Source organism: Zootoca vivipara, chromosome 10, assembly GCF_963506605.1.
Source record: "Zootoca vivipara chromosome 10, rZooViv1.1, whole genome shotgun sequence".
Taxonomy (NCBI): Eukaryota; Metazoa; Chordata; class Lepidosauria; order Squamata; family Lacertidae; genus Zootoca; species Zootoca vivipara.
Genome location: NC_083285.1, coordinates 57,059,581 through 57,078,507, shown reverse-complemented (window position 1 = coordinate 57,078,507; position 18,927 = coordinate 57,059,581). Strand labels below are relative to the sequence as shown.

The window sequence follows — 18,927 nt, the reverse complement described above, 5'->3', positions numbered from 1 at the left end:
TTTTGAAAGCCAGTAGAAAATTTAAAAATAGTTTCTATTCAGAGCTTCCTCAAGGTTTTTTAATATACGTACATACAGCAGCTCCAACCCTTGTTGAAGCCTCGATAAATATAAGAGAGGGTTGACTATCAGCATCAAGAGGTGCTAGCATGAGAAATCTTGGGTGTGCAATCAGGTTTGGTGCATGCACAAACCTCAGGGTGGCAACCAATTGTCTATAATCTAACAGGTTTGCCTATGCCTAAAAAATCTGCTCCACTCATTTAAATGAGCGGCCAGCAACTGGAGATCCCAGCGGAAAATGTGGCTCTTTGAGAAATGCCAGCTTACGGCACCTTTCAGTTGCCTACCTTGAGGCAAGAACGGTGAGTGGAAGGCCTGGTAGTTGTGATAACAGTGGCGATTGGTGAATCTGTCCATTTTAGTTATTCTCCGTTTCTAATTTCTCCAGTCTTTTTGAAGTTCGCTTTCCCACATTTCCACATCAATTGGCAAAGTCCTCGTGAAAATTCACCAGCATTTCAGTGTGAATTTCTCCAAATATGTACACTTATGTATGCAATTTTGCCTAACATACATATTTTTTGCAAAACAATTCTACACGATACAATGCATTTTAATGTTGTTTTCACTAATCTGTGCATTTGTATGTACCCTTTTGCAATAGCATATACATTTCTGTACACATTACTTGGGTAGAGAGCTGCAGTACAAAAATTAGAGAAGTTTTCAAGGGACACTGTGTTTTGGTTATTGCAGGGCTTTGTTTTCAGCTGGAACTCAGTTCCGGCGCCTCTCAGGTGGGTGTCATTGCCATTATAAGAGGACAAAGGAGGCATTTGTGGTGAGTTCTGGCACCTCTTTCTCTAGAAAAAATATCACTGGGTTATTGTATTGTATTGGAAGATTCAAATTGGGCAGGTTCACCTTGAACTTGGAACTATATCAAATTTCTCCCCTTGATTACAGGACTTGCTCACAGTCCACTGCTGACCAGATGCTGCTCAAAGTGGCTTCTGCCATGATCCTAGTTGCTTCAATGGATGGTGCAGCTGACACAAGCAAGAGCTCAGATCACACCTGGACAGATTTGTGCATCGTGCTTCTGTCTCAGAAGAGCATTCAAACCACGGCTGAAATGGATTTCGGAACCAGACCAGCAATTATGCGACAGAAACCCAGCTGCACGACAATTCTCTCAGCCGTGCAGAATGGAAACGAGCTCTGCAAGACACTTCCATGCGACTAGAGGCATTCAGGAATGCTACTTGCCATAGGAGGCGTGCGCAAGGACATGTGGTGCACATGTGTTGAAAAGGAAAGATGAGATTATACCATAATCTTTCTGACTGTATCCTCCACTAAAATGAATGTGGCCTTGGTCTAAGTACAGATTCTTCTAATGGGAGCCCCCCCCCCAAAAAAGGAAGTGAAAGCTCAAGACAGATCCTTTAAGGACTGACAAAACATTTGAGTTCAGGGTCCCAAATGTGTTCTCTTTCCCCTATGCCACATAAAGTTCTTGAAAAACAGGAAGAGGAAATAAATGCTTCCTTGGAAGCTAATTCCCACTTGCACAATTTCAAGGCTGTCTTATGCCCTCCTACCAATATCTGCAGGCTTCTGCCATGAGAGCTAAAGGTAACTTCGACAGTCATTATATATACAGACTTCAAGGCAGCATAATTCAAAGTGTTGGTGTTGACCTTAAACGACCTGTACCTTCTATACCCGAAGGAGCGTCTCCACCTCCATTGTTCTACCCGGACACTGAGGTCCAGTGCCGAGGGCCTTCTGGTGGTTCCCTCATTGCGAGAAGTGAGGTTACAGGGAACCAGGCAGAGGGCCTTCTCAGTAGTCACGCCCTGTGGAATGCCTTCCCATCAGATGTCAACTTATCTCTCCGAATTCGAGTTCTTGCTTTTTACTTCAGTGTGAAAGCACATTCCAACAGGATGGTGCTGCGGCAAATGTTTAGTCCCATCAGCAGTCCACACAAAGTTGTCAGAAGGAAAAAGAAGAATATTTTCTGTGGCTGTATAAAATAGGTACTGTTATTCCAAGGGGCACATTCCTTCCTCTGATGATCCATGCACTTATAGAGCATTCATTCTGTACTCGTTTATTAAATTCATTCATTTAATTTCAAAAACCTGGGGCAGTTCACAAATCACACTGCCAAGTACATAACAGAGCATAACAAAACCATAAGCAGCAGCAGCAGCAAGTAAACCATCTCAATGTCACTAGTCTTCAACTGGTGAGTCGTGAGGTGGGTTGCAACTTGAGAACTACCATCATGGTAATATATGGTTAAAGATTAAGAAATGGGTCCCCAAAGCTATGTTTCGGTCCTGGGTCTGGAAAGGTTGAAGGCTATTGCCACAGACCATTTTGCAAATCAAATTGCCCTGAGCCAACTTATCTGACCCATAGTGAGACACTGCAAGAGATCTTATTCACATTCCAATAAACCCCAGAAATTGTTCTAAATTCCCACAGGGTTGCAAAGAGCCAAAATTAGCAAGTCTGAATTGTAGGCGCACAGACACACATTCAAGTCTGCCTCTCATGCAGGTCAGCTATTCTCTTGAATCTTGCAGGGAAAGGCTGGAAGTGAAGGGGGGGGGGAGCCAGCAACACAGAATCAAAAACAGAGAAGAGTTTCCTACTCTAAACCATGTTTGTGGTTTAAAATACTTTTGCTTGAAATCTACCCTGGGACTAAACATATTATTCGTATGTATTGGGTAGCAATGTCAAATATTTTTACAGCAACAATAGCTGCTGTATGAAGCTTTAATAACTCTTTTCTAAAATTCCCATCTTTCCTGACCACTGGTCCTGTTAGCTAGGGATCATGGGAGTTGTAGGCCAAAACATCTGGAGGGCCGCAGTTTGGGGATGCCTGATCTACATGTCAGAAAATGCTTCCTTTAGGAATGGAGTAGGGTTCTGCATCTCGCCAGAACTTGGAATAGAATTCTAGTGCTCCCCCCTGGGGAAAGCCGCTCAGTCGGAGCAAATGGCAAGAGGGTTTCCCGCAGATTTGTCGTTTGTTCCGATTTAGAGCTAAAGAGCGGGTTTTCCCTGGGGAGGGAGTGGTTCAAGCAGAAAACTGCTCAAACCTATGGCTTCAAGACATGGGAGAAGTGGAAGTGTGTACGAGCTTTTAATTTCCATTGTAGTCCAAAACATCTGGAGGGCCGAAGTTTGGGGATGCCTGATGTAGATGAAGAGATGAGAAAGCTTTGCCTGTTTAATTTCTGTCTGTCAAGGTACTAGGAAAGATGCAAGGTTAAAGAGGGGAAAACTAATAGGGCAGGGTACTATCTCGTTTTCAACATCACGATATATCACCAGCTAAACATCACGATATACCGATATATTGTGACATCTGAAATAAGGATGGAGCTATGTAGTAGCGCTGGCTGGTTTTTTGGTTTTCCCTGCATCTCGATTTTTGCAAGCACCTCTTCTTGTGATTCGCTGCCCTATGCAGGAGGCTGGGAAGAGCTGCACCAGCAGAGTTAACAGGGGCTGCAGGAATTAAGATAAACATTGGTTGGCTTCATGTTTTTTTCCCACATGGTGATTTTTGCATAGCACACCCACACCCACACACCCACCCACACACACCATGATTCGCAATATATTGCCAGGTCAAAAATTATGAAACCGGTATCATGATATGGACTTCAACCCAGTTTTGGACAATATATCGCCCAGCCCTAATCTGTATCCTTCTCCAAGCACTATAATCCTAAAATAACTATTACATTTTTTATACCATCCCTTTACTCGTGAGACACATCCTCCCAACATTTTCTCCCTCAAAACAACCTGTGAGATAAATTAGGTTGGAAGAATGTGAATGGCCCAGCATCACCTAAGCTGTTGGACTCCGCAGAGATTTGAATCCCGGTCGCCCAGATCTGAAGTCCAATGAAGTTCAGCCACTAGACCCGTGGTTCCCAACGTGGGGCACACACCCCACGGGGGCAATTTGATTGTTAAGGGGGGCAATTCAAGAATGAGTTAGACCAAGTTGGCCTTTTAGGCTTCCTCCATGTGAATAGGAGTTGACTTTCTGAATAATAAGAATTATATGTCACCGGGGGGGGGGGCATCAGGATTCTAGAGGTGCTTAGGTGGGGCATGGCCAAAAAAAGGTTGGGAACCACTGCACTAGACCACTTCCTGGTGTAAGAGAGAGTCCCATGTTACAACATGTACCCTGTGGACCTATTTCCAGCACCTGAGTGCTATGCATTCTTCGGTCCCTCCAGTGATGGGATTCATATCACTAGGATAAATAAATAGCTAGCTTTCCATTAAGACTTCCTTCCCATTTCTCTAGAGGGAGAAGTGAGTTAATATAGCATAGTTAGCTGGCTTAAATCTAACTGGTGGTTTAATATATTCCACATGAAGCAAAGTAGGCTGCAAGAGACCACACCAGTAGTTTAACACTCTGACACCCATATTTCAGTCACAGTATACGGATTTATTAGGTAAGGGATACGCAGAGGGCCGTGGCTGGTTAAGGCAGTGACATCCTGTTTTCCCCTTGGTGGCTCAACAGGCTTTCGTACATCTGATATTCATTCTTTTGTTGGGCTCTTTGGATGAGAGTAATAGTTCTTCCTTCCAATAGGTCTGCTACCAAGCCACTAGCCAACCATCTGGTAACCTCCACATGTCACTCTGATAACACTAGCCAAAGAAAGGAAAACTAGCCAGGCACCTTATATTGCACTTCGGCTTGTAGCTCATCACAGCTCAACAGCCATAGCTGAATAAACCTCCTAGTTTTTCTGCCTTCCTCCAGGGACTGACACCCCTTCCACAAACACACACAAACAGGGTGGGAAATTGCCAAGCGTCTGGCACTCAACAATGAATGGCTGGGGAGCTACCTCCAGCTTGGTGGAGCCCAAGCCTACTGCATTATCTGGACCCGATTCTTCCTTTTGCTAATGAAAATGTTACATTTTCTTTGTTTGCAGACACAGAACACAGTAAACAAACAAGTTTGCTCACGCTTTGTGCCATTTCCTGCTGTACATTCTTCAGATTCTCCTTCCCTCTTTATCTTCTTTTTATGTACATGCCCTGGGGGCTTCAAGGAAGGTCAGTGTCCCCTCCTGTGAATGCAGTGCTGCCCTTGAATCCAGGAAATCTCAGCTCAAGTGTCTATCGCCCTCCCCCTGTACCCCAGCGTGAACTCTGTGGGGTTGCCTTGAGCGAGAAGCTGAATTGGCCTTAGTATACAGAGCAGAAAGAACAGGGCCCTATTAAGAGAGTTGTAATATTCAGACATTACGACTGTACACATTTATTTGAGACAGTCTCATTGAGTTTAGCTGGGCTAAATACAAAGTATAGATGCAATATAAAGCGAGCAGGTTTATAAAATGGGAGAGAGTTTCTTTGACTGATATGTTAACTATCCATTCCTTGATATTTTCTAGGCTTCATCCATGTATTAAGAAAGCCTGCACGTTTCTGTGTTTGCATTGGCTGCCAGGAAATTAAGAACCAGATTTTCAACTCAACTCTGAATGTCTTTCTTCTTTGATATGGCTCGCAGCTAAACAAATAAAATTGTGAATACAACAACCACTACAGAAATTGGAGGCACCACCACTGCTGTCATCTGCTTTGGGTCAGTCAGATAAGATAAGATGAACTTTATTGTCATTGCCCCCCCCCGCGGGAACAACGAACAAGCATCATGAGCCACCAGTTGAAGACCAAGGGCTTCCCAGATATTGTGGATTTAGAAACACACCGTTCCAAATGTTCTAGAGAGGTCCTCCTGAAATGTCCACCCTGATTCACACAAACTGCACATGCCTTGAGAATGTGGAGATCACGTTTTGTTTTATTTGTGGATGTTGTGAACATGCAGAACCTCCTTAGAGCAAGGGAAAAACACAAGGGCATTTGATCATTGTTGGTCTTCTACCTGAGAGGTGGAAGGGCAAATCTCAGCTACGAAAACCTGCTGGGTGGCCTTCTGCAATTCACTACCCCCAGGCATCAATGTCCCATCATTCAAATTTGGTGACCCGGGTCACTGGGCTGAGGATGAATGAAGTAAGAAAATGGGGCTGGCTATAATCTTAAATAAATAAATTGAGCTTAATTTTCTGCAGATATGATATAACTTCTTTCATCTTCTGCATCTCTGATTTGCCTTTGATGGTGTTCAGTTTAAGTTGAGAAGCACTACTTGCACTGTGGTTTTCTGTGGGCATCTTGTTGGCCACTGTTAGAACAGGATGCTGGATGGGATGGGACGGTGGCTTGGCCTGATCCAGCAGGGCTGTTCTGATGGGTTTATGTTCTAGTCTAGCACAGGCTTCTTTAACCTCAGCCCTCCAGATGTTTTGAGACTACAATTCCCATCATCCCTGACCACTGGTCCTGCTAGCTAGGGATCATGGGAGTTGTAGGCCAAAAACATCTGGAGGGCCGAGTTTGAGGAAGCCTGTTCTAGCATCTGGGAACATCTGCCCCAAATGCAGCCTGTCCAAAGGCAAACGGACTTTGTATGTCTGCATACATGCATGAGAATGAGAGAAGACACGCTTATGGTCTATCTAAATAAGCACCTCATTTATTTCTGGGAAAGAAATCTGAGGCTAGAGTGGAGCCAAATTTTCCCAGAAGATATTTTTCAGTGGGGGCGGGGGAATTCAGAAAAGGAAGTCCACGTTGCAGAATTTCCCCCATATATACTCCACCACCTCTCCTCCCACATTGTCCTGGAACAACAATAAGTCCAAGGAACAGTGGAGGGTGCAAAGTGTCCCCCAACACAACAAACAAACAAACAAACAAACAAACACAAGACACTGTTGGAAAAATTTCCCTTCATCCCTCCAATATCCCTGCCCACAATTTCTCTATCCGAAACCACTCAACCAATCTGCACCAATATGTCTTATAGCAATAATAATAATAATAATAATAATAATAATAATAATAATAATAATATATTTATTTATTTATACCCCGCCCATCTGACCGGGTTCCCCCAGCCACTCTGGGTGGCTTCCAACAAAATATTAAAATACAGAAATCCATCAAACATTAAAAGCTGCCCTAAACAGGGCTGCCTTGAGATGCCTTCTAAATGTCTGGTAATTGTTGTTCTCTTTGACCTCTGGTGGGAGGGCATTCCACAGGGTAGGTGCCACTACTAAGAAGGCCCTCTGCCTGGTTCCCTGTAACTTGGCTTCTCGCAGCGAGGGAACCGCCAGAAGGACCTCAGTGTCCGGGCAGAATTATGGGGGTGGAGACGCTCCTTCAGGTATACTGAACAGAGGCCGTTTAGGGCTTTAAAGGTCAGCACCAACACTTTGAATTGTGTTCAGAAACGTACTGGGAGCCAATGTAGGTCTTTCAGGACCGGTGCTATATGGTCTCCACTCCCAGTCACCAGTCTAGCTGCCGCATTCTGGGTTAGTTGTAGTTTCTGGGTCACCTTCAAAGGTAGCCCCACATAGAGCGCATTGCAGTAGTCCAAGCGACAGATAACTAGAGCATGCACCACTCTGGCGAGACAGTCCGCAGGTAGGTAGGGTCTCAGCCTGCGTACCAGATGGAGCTGATAGACAGCTGCCCTGGACACAGAATTGACCTGCGCCTCTATGGACAGCTGTGAGTCCAAAATGACTCCCAGGCTGTGCACCTGGTCCTTCAGGGGCACAGTTACCCCATTCAGGACCAGGGAGTCCTCCACACCTGCCCGCCTCCTGTCCCCCACAAACAGTACTTCTGTCTTGTCAGGATTCAACCTCAATCTGTTAGCCGCCATCCATCCTCCAACCACCTCCAGACACTCACACAGGACCTTCACTGCCTTCACTGGTTCTGATTTGAAAGAGAGGTATAGCCATAGATGACAAAGCTCAACTGACCCCAAACAGTGGTGGCTCGTGCTCTTTGGGATTGGTAAGGCAGAAGGCAGGGAGGTCAACAATAGGGTGAGCCAGAACCAATGATAGGCAGAGCCAGCTAATTCTAGTTGTGCCCCCTAAAGGACTTCCTGCATGGTTGTTCGGATCCTAGCTATTCTCTGTCCTCTTCACCATCATGGTAAGAAGTGAGCAGCATCTAGTATAAAATCCCAGCTATTTTTATTTTTATTTAAAAAAAACACCATGAAAATCCAAATTTAAATACGTATTTTAAATATGGATTTTGAATTATGTTTCTTATTATATACACATTTCTAAATGCATCTCATCCTAAAAATATGCAAAATAGCCTGTGAGGTTTTGATCGGATAAGTTCAATCAGAATTTGCAAAGAACTAGTTCCCCAGGCACCCTCTCCCATCACCCCACATGTAAAAACATATGGATATCGTGCATTTTGGCAGCCCCCACATTCTGGCACCGTAACCCAGAGGTATCACAAACTGCCCCATAGCTGTCTGCTTATTTCACCCTATTTCTCTCTGCCCGAAGGCAATCCTTCATTCGAAGGCGTGGCGCCTGCAATCAGACCCAACAGCACTGCAGTGAGAAATGCACTGTTATCTATGTTGCTGACCTTCAATGGAATACCAGGTTTGCGAGCCTTGCCATAAATGGAATCTGCAGGCAACCAGTATTTAGAAAAGGGCAACGCCCATCTGTTTTACAGCTACATGCTGCTGCCTTATTAAGACATTCGAGTGACAGTTCAGAGGGAGAATCTTTGGAATGTTCTCACTAACAGAGACCAGAAGAAGCGGCCATGTCACATGGGCTGCAAATGAACTACTCACAGACAAAGTGTGCAGTCCTGCCCATTAATTTGCTGGCATAGATTATTGCTGGGGGGTGGGGAACTGGAGGGACCTGACATCTTGAAACAGACATTTTAGTGGCTTCTACAAATATGGACCTGAGCAGAGTTGCCACCCAGGCAGATTTTTTACTGGACGAGCAAATATTTTATCCGCTTACACAGTTGCCAGAGATAAATGAAGCAAAGCCAAAAACAAAAACAAAAAAACCCTGAAAAGAGCAGATTTACTATTGCTTCTTAGTTCACACATCAGGGGTAGATTTGGGGCTGTGCAAGCAAGTGAGCATGCAATGGGCACTGATCCGAGGGGTTGCTGTCTCAAAGCCCGGTAGGTGAGGCACTGGGCTTTGGGGTGGATGCAGGGTCCTAAAGACCTCTCGCCTCTTTCCCAAAACCTAGTCAGTGCTTTGCCAGCTTCAGGAAGGAGGTAAGAAGACTCTTGGACCTGTCAGAGCCCTCACGCTTCCTTCCCAAGTCAGATGCCTCCTTATCCGCCTTTGGGAAGGTAGTGTGAGGTCTGGGGAGGGGCTGCCAAATTTTGGCCTTGCACAGGCCACCATAGTACCCAAATCTGTCACTGCACACGTATTGGATGTCGTAGCCCTGCCTGTGTATTGAGGCATTCACTTGGGACGAGGCTTCATTTGTTAGGACAGCCACTGCCTGATGTCTCAACTCAGGCCACTCCTCTGGTACTGCAACATCTACAGTGCACCATCACCACCTGAGCAGGTAGGCTGAAGGTGAGGAACATCGAAGCAGCCTCTGAACAGGAGGAGAAACTGCTCCTTTGCAACGGAAAGTTATTTTGCAGGGACAGAGAACCCACAGCACTCCAGATTTCCATTAGCTCCAGCCAGCATGGAGAATATTCAGGGATGGTGGGACTAGGGGGGTCCAACAAAATTCAGAGCACCACACTTTCCCCATCCTTGCAGTAGAAGCGTTTTGGCTACGGGAAGGAATTCTGGAGAATCCCATTGGAAACAGGAGCAGAAATTGCCACAGTCTGCATGTTCGTTTGAGGACAGGATCGGAAATATGACTGGTATCCACTATTGTTGGAACCAAAACAGAAATGGACAGGATATCAGCATTTGCAGGAAGCTTTTTGTTTGCATGAAATATCATTAAAAGCAAATGAGCAATAAATATGATATTTGGCATGAGGTTACTTCCCAAGGTCCTTGGGTTTTATTAGCACATTTGGCATTAATACAGAACAGAATATATGTCCAATGTGATCATTTTTATTAGTAATCACTTATGCAGATGTTACAAACATTTATGGAAAGGCCTAAGCAAACGCCCACCCTTGGACTAAATGCAGGTAAGCCTAACTATTTATGGAGTGCTCTTCCTAGGGAGGCTGTGTGTCACCAGCCTTGGCATTGTTTACAAGTCAGGCAAGGATTTTTGTTTTCCCAGGCTTTTGGACAGCAATGATATTATATTATATTGTTAAATCTTCTTTTGTAATTTCATTTTCTGTAAAAATAATAATTACATGCTTATAAGTTCCTTTTTTTTTACTGGGAAGTAAATTATAAATTTAACAAACATAAACCTACAAGTAAAAATGTGCTAAAATAGGTTACTCTGTAAGGTGGCAGAAATTTTTCCAATGCAAACTAATTTTTTTTCCTATGCAAAGTTCGCCAAATGAAACAAAATTTTCCGGGAAACACCACATACAGCGGTACCTTGGGTTATGAACTGAATTCGTTCCGGAGGTCCGTTCTTAACCCAAAACAGTTCTTAACCTGAGGCGCGCTTTCGCTAATGGGGCCTCCAGCTGCTGCCGTGCCACCGTCACGCAATTTCCATACTCATCCTGGGTCAAAGTTCTTAACCCGAGGTACTACTTCCAGGCTAGCGGAGTTTGTAACCCGAAGTGTTTGTAACCTTAAGTGTTTGTAACCCGAGGTACCACTGTACCTTGTGATGGTTTTTACATTATTTATAGTTATACTGGGCACAACTCACAGAATATAGAAATAAAATACCATACTTTTCCATGTATAAGACTAGGTTTTTTCCTTTAAAAATCATGCTAAAAAGTGGGGGTCATCTTATACATGGGTAGTGCATAGGGTGGACGTTTGATTGGTTGCTGCCATGGCTATCAGTGACTATTGTGTGTGTGTTATTGGTTTCTGCGTCAATGGGTGGTGTTGATTGGCGGAAGATGCAGCAATTGGGCAGGCAATAGGCAGCTGGTGAGGGGACAATATGAGAGGTGGATATAGTGGCGCATGTGGGTGAGCAATTGTCCGCATTACCCCCTAAAAAAAGCTCAACAACTCTGGGCAATCCTCCCCCCCAAAAGGCCACTCCATGGGACGCTGTGTGGCCAATAGTTCTCCCCACAAGATGTTTGTGCCATCTCCCCCCCCTCCCATTTTCTTAAATTTGAGTCCCCCAATTTAAGGGGCATCTTATACATGGGCGCATGTTATACACAGAAAAGCACGGTAATTTGTTTTTTGGGATACTCACCCCTCAATAGGGCTGGATTTGGTCCCAACGTCTCCAGCTGCTGAATATTCGGCTTCAAGAAGCAGCTGAGATAACAAAACTTGGTTTGTTTGTGGAAGGGCCTCTTTGCTTACAGATACGGAGATTCCTTTTAGGAACATTTGGATTAGACGTGCCACTGCATCTGCAGCATTTGCATCCCCTATGTTTGCAAACAGAGCCATCTCCACAAAGATTTGAAATGCCACACGAATTACACAGCGTTTGGCCATAATAAGGGATTGTATGCCAAACCCCAACCCATAGTTGCACGTGCATAACCACATTGCCTTCACTGAGATTTCACGCACAGAAACCAAGAGTGGAGTCTTACCAAGCGGGCTTTCCGTTTTTGTCTCCATTTGCTGCCACGGAGCAGCAGCCATTGAAAAATGATAGCAAAGTCTTTTGCAGACAGACTTAAGGAAGATTGTCTTCCCTAGCTTATGACTAGCGCTCCCATAAGAGATTCCTGCCTTCATTGTAAAGGGTGGCAACTTTGGCCCCATCTGCACTATACATTTAAAGCAGTTTCATACCACTTTAAATACCAGCTAGGCTTCCTCCAAGGTATGCTGGGAATTGCAGTTTGTTTTGAGCACTGTGAGTTTTTAGGAGACCCCAATTCCCCACAAAGATCTACAGTTTTTAATCACCAATCCTTTTTCCCCATGGGACACTGTGTGGCCAATAGTTCTCCCCACAACAGGTTACAATGTAGAAGCTGCAAGTTTTAGTACATTTGCCTGCCTGCAATTTTGGAACAATACTCTGATATGATCACATTAAACAAAATCTGCTACCGAAACATTTACTTAACTTCCTTTGAATTGCAAGCAGTTCTTTGACACAAACTCTAATTTGTGTATTATATAGGCAGGGGAACTGCCGAAGGAAGCTATTCCATTGTTTTGTGGTTGTTATTTGCCTTTTTCTTTTTAATGACACCGTAGTCTTCACTTAGGAAAACTAATGACTGTATTTCATTCTTAGCCCAAAGAAGTTTTTGATGTATTCTTCTATACCCTGGTGAATTCAGAAAATAAGACTCACAGCACAGCACACCAACATTTCTATTTAGGGAAACAAAATACTTTACAAACATCAGATATGCCTGTCATCTATGAAGTGTGAGATACCTTCAGAATTTAAAAGAGAATGAATATAAGGTTTTAAGAAACGTCAGCATCTTCAGAATAACAAAGGTGAGTCATCCTACAAGAACATAGGTGCAAGAACACAGTCTCCCTGGGTCCTTGGACTTTTAGCCCGGAGGAAAATAGCTTCAAAAAGTAGCTTTTTAAGAGAGTGTAAATATTTTCTTAAATAGTTATACTACTTATACTCACTTAAGGGTCTCTTTACATTGCTGTTGTAAATCAGCAGATGAAAATTAAGGTCATAAACAACAAAGTCCTTTAATGAAAATGCCTTTTTCAGCTATAACAGCAGCATTGGGAGCCCACAGCTGTAACATGGCAAAATAAATCTCATAGCTGTAAAGTTGTGTGGTTTACATATGCCCCAAGGAGGCCAGTTGAGCTTTGTCATCTATGGCTATACCTCTCTTGCAAAGACATTTCATTCTGAGTCGTTCTCTTGTTTTGACCCCTCAGGGAGGGACACAGCTCAATGGCAAAGGCCGTAATTTGCATGAAGAAGGTCCTAGGTTCAGTCCTGGACATCTTTGCTTACACTGTGCAATGAGGGTAAAGAACTCTATAGGAGACCCCGAGTAGACAGTTCAGTAAGAGTAGACAATATTGGACTAGATGGACAATACTGGAGGAAGGGTCATGCCTCAGTGGTAGACCCCAAGCTTTGCATACGGATGTGAATTCATACTAAGACCATCATCTTCCGGTAGACCTGGAAAAGACCTTTATCTGGTTCCCTGGAAAAATATGCCTGTCAATGTAGATTTAAAAAGTGCAATGGATATGATTACCTGCTGTCTATGCCCACCTATGCTCTACCTGTATGTATGTAAATAAAGCAAAAATTACCAAGTCTCCAAGGTTCTCTTAGGCAATGGAAACCAAAATCTCTGGCTCTAGACAGGGTTGCCATATTTCAAAAGGTGAAAATCTAGCTTTTGACTTGCGTCCTGTGCAGAGGCAATCCGAGGTGTCGAGGCTGCAGTGCCCTCTTTGCTCCAGAGCTGCCCAGCGCGCTGTTGGCACATGCACGGCGTGGGGTGACCATAGCTCCCCAGAGCCTCCAGCTGTTTGGGGTTTGGGGAGGCAGAGGGCGCCATTTCCAGCCAATCGCAGGCCTCTGTGCTCCTCCCCAAGTTACCTCACTGTGCTTCCCGCCGGGTGTGTGGCTGAGTCTGGCGCACAACAGGCACCACATCTTCTCTGGCCAGGCACACTGTGCAGTGCACTGGACACAGGAAGGGCAGCTGGGGTGCTCTTAGTGGCCCCACAGGGAGGGTCAACGGGCCTCTCGGGCTGCCTGCTCCTGGGCCAGTGAGGCAGCTGGCAAGGAAGGCCCCTCCGCCATTTGCTTCCTTTTCTGCCTCCCTTTTGCTGGTGCATCTGTGACTCGAGCTGTTGGGGCGTTGCCCTGGGTTGTCAGACGTCTGGGTTTCCCCGGGTATTTCACCACTTACCAGAAATTCCCCCCGGATGCAATTTCTGAGGGCCCAATCCCAAATATGTCCAAGAAAACCCACATGTATGGTAGTCCTAGTTCTATAACACCTCATCGCTCAGGGAAGTTGGGAGAGGAGGAGAACGTGTTGCATGTATGTGGCTAAAGAAAAGCCCATTTGACTCTTCTAGCTTCTCGAACAAACATTACTATTTCTGAAAGTCCAGCACAGCACAATATTTCCTCAATCCATCCCCACCACAAAATGGTGGTTAGCCATAGAAGGTGCAGTGAAGCCCAAGTTCAAGCTATGCTTCATACCCATAACTTTAGTTGGGAAGGCCAGTTTTATTCATTTATATTTATTTCAATGAATATTTCAGGCCGGAGCACAACTTCCTAACAGTTATAACACATATACTAAAAGGTGAGAGCAGAGAATCATGATCCATCAATAGTAGGGATGGGGGAGAAATTTGGTTCAGTTTCTATTTAAAGATGAACCTAATTCACACTTTCTGAAATAATATGAAAAACCAAAACACAGCCATTCTCCCATCACAGTCCTCCAGCCGAGTAATGTTTACAAAAATGCATATACTAGGGTGCAAAAATATGACATTTTAGTGAAAGTAGCATGCACAAATGTGTTATATTAGTGAAGACCGCTTTGTCAAAATGTGTCCCTCGGGAGAAATTCACTCTAAAATGGAGAATATTCATGAGTATTTCTTTTTAAATGCAAACTAATGTGGAGAACTAAACTGAAGACTCAAAAAATGAGAAGTTGAAATTAAGCAAAAAAAAAGAAACCCTGACAAAAACACCCACTCCTAACCAATAGGAAGAAACCAGCAGGCAAGTCATAACCAAAAAGTCCTCAAGAGCCCATCCCAAATGCTTACAGAAAGAGCTTTTATTTTAGCACCAAAAAGTACCCTCCATTGGCATTACGTAATCAAGTTGCTGCAGTGCAGAAGACCTGTCTCACCCCCCACATAATGTATAGCAGGCATCCCCAAACTGCGGCCCTCCAGATGTTTTGGCCTACAACTCCCATGATCCCTAGCTAACAGGACCAGTGGTCGGGGAAGATGGGAATTGTAGTCCAAAACATCTGGAGGGCCGAAGTTTGGAGATGCCTGATGTATAGCTCCCAAAAGGGAGATGTCAAGGAGTGCCCTGCTCCCCAAGGTGGGCAATATGGGGAAAGACATTCCTCCAAGTAGTGAAGTCTCAAACCACTCAGAGCATCATAAGTCATATCTAATGCCTTGAAATCAGGCCAGAGCATAATGGCAGCTGGTGGACTTATTTGAGGACCAGTGTTATGTGGTTCCTATAAGATATTCTACCAAGCATATTTGCCACCACATTATGCAGCAGGTTGCAGCCTCCATGTCATGTTTAAGGATTGTAGTCACCCGGTTGATAGCTTAGCAAGATCATGGATGACTGAGGTCAAGCTATCCCTGTCTGGGAAGGGCTGAAGCTGGTCCAAAGACTCCATGACCAAGGCCACTTGGACCTTCAGTGACGAAGATGAATCTAGGAATTCTCCTAGACAATGCACCTAGGATGAAATCCTCCAACCCACAGAGCCTCCATATAGAGAAAGGGATTGTTCCTTGCTAGGGTTGCCAGACTCAATAGAGGACAGGACTTCTGTGCCTTTAATTGCCCTGCTCTCTTTTGAGTCTGGAAACCTTAAAGAGAAACCAGCAGACCCTTTGTTTAATTTCCAAGCAAAGGGTCTGCTGGTTTCTCTTTAAGGTTTGCAGACTCAAAAGAAAGAAGGGCAATTAAAGGCACAGAAGTCCCGTCCTCTATTGAGTCTGGCAACCCTATTCCTTGCTGGTTTAAACAGCCACCCTAACAAGATGCCCACATCCACAGACTGTTACCCAGACAGCCATCTTGGATGTTGGCCACACATATAGAGAGGAATTTCAAAACGTCCATGAGCTTGCCCCTGGTCCCTGCCAAATCAGGAAACTTCAGCTGGATATATGGGGGAGGGGAGAGAGAAACACTGATACCAGTATAATTCAAGCCAGATCTGAATGGCGCAAGTGTTCGGTGAAATCCCTAGAGTATTTTAAAACCTGGAAATACTGTGGGTTTCAGGCCTTTTGTTTAATTAGTTACAATAGCACAGCTAATCAATCTTCAATCAGTTGATGGATTTAACATATACATTTCCACATCTATACGCCATTTCAGGTCACAGAATTCATGCTTGACTTCTCCACAGATATATTCCTTGGAAGGCTCAGCAAACTTCTTTCAGACGTTTTGCAGAAATGCAAACAGAATGCACTTTTTTAAACCTCTAACCTAAATTGTTACTTTACTTTATTTCTAAAGCTCCCATCTAAAGTATATTGTATAACTAGGCGTTGCAGGACAAGTAGGGCTACCACCACAGCAATGTGGTTATGTCTAGAACAGAGTAAGGAAGCAGTGGCCCTCCAAATGTCATTGGGCTACTACTCTCACCATCCCTGACCACTGGCCATGCTGGCTTGGACTTACGGGACTTATGGGAGCCACATTTGGAGCGTCACGGTTTTCTCCACTCCCTGGTGTAGAAGAGAGCACAACATCTGATGTGGCATGGCGCCTCTCCTCTCCACAGTCAGCCAGTGAGGTGAGACAGGAGCAGAGACACCATGAGGTCATGCCATGCAGTTGTGCTATATCCCATGTGACCATAGAGATGGGGGTGAAAATGTAACAGTAACATTAGGAGAGACATTCTAGCCCAGCTGTACCAGAAAGAAGCTGAGCCAAAAATGCTGCTCCATTTCCCCAGCCCATCTGGTGACTGTGAAAATGGGATGGATCTCCCACCCACCCAATTTCTAAGTAGGGTGGGCAAAAAATCCCCACATTGCCAGAGGGAAGGGGCTTACTGGGAACAAGTAGCAGCTCCCAACCTTTTGTTGTTAAAAATTCAGTGTGCAAACAGCAGGAGTATTTTTTCTCTCAGTGGCCTAAAGGGCTGCCATGTTCTCCCATAATGCCTCACTTCAAACAATGCTAGGCCCTGACATAACATCACCCCCGGGGCATTTCTCTCAAATGTTTCCCCAATTGTGAAAATTCTGCTGATTTTAAAGCGGTATAGAAACCCACAAAACTCTGCTCACAGACCTGTAGGGGGGTGAATGCACACATGTCGTAGGAGGCAACAGTGTCCCATTATGCCACCTCCAATAACTGGGGTTAGGGAGAAGCAGCCCAGTACTGGAAGCAAGGTCAATGTCAAGGTAGGCATGGTTGGGCCCTAGCGGAGTCCCACCCTATAGTCAGGGCCCCACTCCTTGGAGCCTCCTAACCTCCTTGCTTGGTGTGGCTTCCGGTTCACATGCCATCTCAGAAGAACTGAGGAGAGTGAGGAGAAGCAGCAGCGATCTCCAAAGGCTTTGTCCTGTCTCTCTGGGAGGTGGTGCCAACTGGGTCCAGAGGGAGAGGCAATGGCAATAGCAGTGTGCCTGCTCAGAGTGGGAAACCCAACCCACAGAGATCATCTTGCCCAAGGACCTTCCCCAAAGTAGCCAAGAGTTTCCATGCACCCTCCATTCGCATTCACACACAAGCTGCCCTAAATGAGGAGTCAGCAATCTCAGACATGTGAACAGTGGAATGGGCATTGCATGCAGCTTTTCAAAACAGCTCCTTACAGCGAAAATCCCTGGACACCAAATCTTCTTTGACAAGACTCCTATTCTGAACTGAATGAGGATGAAAGGCGAACTGCTTTTGCTCCACCCACTTGGCTTATTCCTATGCCAACTGAAACACGCGAAAATGCATACCCTCCAACAGTTTGAAGCCAATATCTGGGACGCCATCTTTCCGGTTTTTATCACTAGAGCACGGCAGCCATTTTGGTTGCTGTGATCTTGCATGATTTCGCGCTGCGGTTCCCCCACCCCCAAAAAAGCACTTATCAGGGTTTCGCGCCCAGAAACATGTTTTGGGGTGCTGCCCAAGATTGCAGCCCTGCAAAAAGCGCTTCTTTGAGGGGGGACACGGAATGGTGTGAGACCACAGCAACCAAAATGGCTGCGTTCTCTCACAATTAAAAAAAATGGACGGTATGCAAATATCTCCACTAAGCCCTCTTTTGCAGAACTAATAACAGCAGTCCGTTGGGGGCTGCTGGTGTCTCTCTCTCTCTCTCTCTCTCTCTCTCTCTCTCTGTGTGTGTGTGTGTGTGTTTAGACTTCTTGCCATATACACCTCCGCTCTCATTTGGCTCACACGCCAGTAGGATGTAAAGGGAAGCACCCAGAATAACTTCTGTTGCAGTTCATACTAGGCGGATAAGTGGTTAAAGAGCCCTTTGCCTGGGTCTGAGCTCAGGGAACAGGGATTGAGCATTGCAGCATTAGCCAAGCAGGCATCCTTGGGATTAGGTGCTTATCTAAGGGCCAGGAGGTGGTGAATTTGGCCCACGGGCTATCGGTTCCCCATCCTGGGCTTAAATATCTTAGACCCAAGCTTTGTTCTCCACCAGCACAAAGGGAACAAGCAAGAAATCATTCCAGAGGATATACTGTAGTCCGAAAGGATGCATTTGAATTAGACACACTGTCCACTATTAATAAGCAACAGTATTTACTGTTGCATACTATACTGTTAAGGACACATTAAAAATGCTCCCTACCAGCTTCTACTCAAACACCCTGTAATCTCATTGTAGGCTATCAAACAGGACTGCGTCGACTTGACAGTAATTAGACACTTGAAACATGGCTATTACCAACTTCTTCTGCTCCCTTCTAATAAGGCCTATAAACTGTCTTCTGCCTCCCCTCTCCTTCAGGTAATCCCCTCCCAAGGCACAAACGGTGGCAAATGGAATTCATAGAAGGGCCTACTGGTTGAGGAACTGCTGTGTTCATACTATGCGAAAGAAAGAAAGAAAGAAAGAAAGAAAGAAAGAAAGAAAGAAAGAAAGAAAGAGAAAGTTGCTTTTCTTAAACTTCCAGGCAGCAC

At 44.9% G+C, this 18,927-nt stretch overlaps 1 protein-coding gene across 12 annotated transcripts in view; it reads right to left on the bottom strand.

Moving 5' to 3' along the window:
* The window catches only part of CALD1 (caldesmon 1), a 184,163-nt gene that overhangs the window by 68,777 nt on the left and 96,459 nt on the right, over positions 1-18,927 (bottom strand). The gene's annotated exons all lie outside the window — the stretch shown is intronic.